Below are 4,261 nucleotides of genomic sequence, written 5' to 3'. Positions count from 1 at the left end.
CCGACCCCCCAAGGTGTCCGAGGGATAGACTACTAGACTATTAATAATAAAACGAGGCAATTAACCTGAAGAACCTCAAGTGGGGAAAACACCCGATGGCAATCATTGCCCAAGCGTCAATTCTCTTAATAATTACCAAAGGTTAATCTGTGACACATAACTCATACGAACAGTGGAGTATCCTCACAGGAAAGTTTACTGATAAAACAACTGTCTTGGTAGACGGTTTAAATTACTAATATAATCAAACTCGAATCTAATAATATACTAATGTGTATATATATATATATATATATATATATATATATATATATATATATATATATATATATATATATATATATATATATATATATATATATATATATATATATATAAATATAATGTGTGTGTGTATATATAGGTATATGTACGGCCTAGTGGGCAGCGCCCTTGCCTTTCAATTAAAAGACCTGGGTTCGATCCTGATGTGAGTCGAAAATTTATTTCTGTTCCACACGTGATTGTGTTGATTATTTCTATATGTATATGTACATATATACGATATATACATACACAGACACACACACACACACATATATATATATAAAACTTACATGTACCTGTATACACTATCCACATACACACACACACACACACACACACACACACAGAAATAAGCCAGCTAACCGACAATAAATCAATCCTCACGCAAAATAAAGTACAATAAAGAATAAATATAAATCATCAGACATCCCAAACTTTTCCGGAGCCGAACAAAAAAAAAAAAAGATAAAAAAAAAACTCGAAAAGGAAACGAGAAACATTTTGTGCGCAAGTGAGGCCACCGACACCGAGGAAGAATTTGACTTGAGTCGAGCCAGAGGCGAGAGTCAGGTGAGGAGGAGGAGGAGGAGGAGGAGGAGGAGGGGACACACCAGGAATGTTTATTATTCTGGGCAGTAGCAACTGAAACCCAAAGGTATGGCTCCGGATGTTGGTACATTCCACAGGGAGGTGGATGCCTTGCCCCCCTCGACACCGCCCCCATCTCTCTCTCTCTCTCTCTCTCTCTCTCTCTCTCTCTCTCTCTCTCAGAGGGTAGAAAAACCTGTTTACAGATCCATGTCGTGGATCTGTGTCACCAGGTAAGGCCTTCTACCTTCAGCCTCCGTGTCCAGAGACAAAAGAGATGCGTTGTCCACAATGAACAAACGAAAGCACGCCTATCACAACATACACATACACTCTGCGATTCTTGGACACCTCTGGTGAAAACAGTCGTCATCACGTCCTGTGCTTGACCGGTAACCGAACCGCTCTTGCTCCCCCTCCCCCCCGCCTCCTCCACAAACCAGGCAACCACAAAAAAAGACTATTTTCAAGAATTACGATCCAACCCACAGTCTTACTTGCGATTCTTCGTCTACTCCAAAATGAAAGGATGGCGAGATAAATAAAGTATATCAAAGCCACCTTGTAGACAGAAAACATTATATTTACATTTCATTCAATAAATACTGTATAGATGTTCGTATTCCCAGTTATCTAAGCAATATTCTGGATTAAGTATTGAATACGCAAATTTTGAAATATACTGTTCATTTTTTGTATGCTTCAATACCAAAGGTGAAATATACACTACATATATATATATATATTGTAATATATTATATTATATAGTATATTATATTATATTATATGTGTATATATATATATATATATGTATATATGTATGTATGTATGTATATATATATATATATATATATATATATATATATATATATATATATATATATATTTTATATATTTTCATATTCGGCGTGAATTTGCTTCAGCACATTTGCCTTCAAAATATAGCCATATTTCAGCAATGAGGGTTGAGACCAAACTTGTCTTCTCTGTAGGATATACCCAAAGCATGAGTCTTCCGTTTCTCCTTTTGACAGGGGTCACATTTTAATCCGAAGGGCGTGAGTCTCCCAGACGAGGGAGAAGTCCGAGATCGCCTGACGTGTTCGTCTTATACAGGCCGGGATCTTCCATCTTCCGGCTGAACACATGGCTGACACCTAACTGACAATAAATGCCGCACCGGAAGTCACGCAGGCAAGCGTGCGCGCACACGCGCAAAACGAGAACTTAATAGCAGAAATGTGTGGAATCGGGGAAATACCAGAATCTATACAATTATTTACACGTATCTACAAAGAGGAGCAGAAATAAATCTAAAGACGAAAGGCTAGAAATGAATTGCAAAGAAAATGAATTAATATTGTAGCAATAACACTACATATCGACCTTGAATACTGAAAACTCTCTCTCTCTCTCTCTCTCTCTCTCTCTCTCTCTCTATATATATATATATATATATATATATATATATATATATATATATATATATATATATATATATGTAAATATATATATATATATTTATATATATATATAATGAATAATAATTTAGAAGGATATTATATATGTATATAAATATACGTATATATATACATATATTTATATACATATGTAATATCCTTCGCTATCACTTTATGTCATGGGACAGTCTCAAAGGATCAAAGTTAAACAATAAGAAACCAAAATTTTAGTGTTCACGTACTAATGAACGTTATGCCTCTATAGTGATTGCAGCCTCCTCCATGACATTTAACCTTATACGAAGGAATAGCAGTCACATGAAAGCAGCTATTTCTGATTCATCAGAGACACTGCGTCAACAGAAATAAATTTCCGGCCACTGACGAACCAAGCTCCACACTTTCTAGGAGGCAAGTCGGATCCGGGAAAATCCACAAACTCGCACAAATACGAGCCTTATTGGTCACGTTTCGATCACTGTGACAGCCTACGCAAAATAATCAATAATCTGATCTATAATAAAAAAAGACGAACAAAAAGTTAAAAGTTTAAAAAGTCAACGTGATTTTTTTTTGTTAATCGAGTCCGTTCAATACGATGTTCTTCACTAACAGATCGAGTAACAAAAGTATGAAGCAGGATCCAGAGAAGTTTTGGAGAACGCAATCATTAGCTTACAATTTTCCAATAATCTACAACCACAGAGCGAAGCCTGGCGAACAAGATTATCTTTCGTAAGAGCGGTGTTCAGGAACGTAGGTGTATCCCTTACATAATATCAACTGCGGATACATCCGACGCTAGAACAACTAACTCGTTCTCGAGTAGTAGAACAATGTGATAGGATCCTTCCCTGGGCACACTAATAATACGGGTATGAGTAGCAATACAATCTTCCATACCAATTTATCCTCATATCCAATATTGCATTTCCGATGATACTGTCTAGTCCATTCAGAGAGAGAGAGAGAGAGAGAGAGAGAGAGAGAGAGAGAGAGAGAGAGAGAGAGAGAGAGAGAGAATTTTCACCTTTAACAAGAACGCAGATAAAGTTTGCTCCTTTTTCCACTCAGCATGATTAAATAAACGCTGATGAATGGATTTTGATAAAACTTGGCGAAAATGCGTCCAAATCTTCATCAATATTCATCACTATCGTTGATCATCTGGAGACGGTCACAAAATAATAGTTTCCTATATAATTACGATAATCAAAATCCGTCCATCCGAACTCGAGACATTTTAGTTAATCACCGTCACAAGTGAAAACAATTTTTATATTATTACAACAGAAGAGGTATTGTTTCATTAAATATGAACAGAAACAGCTAGTTCAAAAAGAACAAACTTTACAAGTGATACTCTAATTCCTATGAAATTTACAAATCACAGCTGCACAAATCTTTAAACTTCTCTAAACAGCCTCAAGAGCAGCACGTCACACACACAATTACATAAAACGATACATACATCCTCAACTTTCTTGTTAATTAAGGCTTCCTGTTTTTAAACAGTATTTCTTTTATCAGTCCTCCCTAATGTCTTTATTCATGAAATTTAATCAATAATGCACATTTATTTTCCTATTCTCTCTACGTGTACAAGCCACCTCGAACAAATCATTCATATTTTCAACGTTTCACGCCCCTTCCAGTCTCCCTATTCAACAACTAATATGCAGACAGTTACTACTCTCTATCGTTGAATAATCAGGTGAATGGTGCATGCACAGGTTAACTAAACCGCCGCATGTTGCAATACGTGATAAACCCAATAGTCAAATTATTTATATATATATTGTATATATATATATATATAGATATATATATATATATATATATATATATATATATATATATAGTGCATATATATACACATACATACATACATACATACATATATATAT

Source organism: Macrobrachium rosenbergii, chromosome 4 (assembly GCF_040412425.1).
Source record: "Macrobrachium rosenbergii isolate ZJJX-2024 chromosome 4, ASM4041242v1, whole genome shotgun sequence".
NCBI classification, from domain to species: Eukaryota; Metazoa; Arthropoda; class Malacostraca; order Decapoda; family Palaemonidae; genus Macrobrachium; species Macrobrachium rosenbergii.
Note: the sequence above shows the minus strand (reverse complement) of the source record.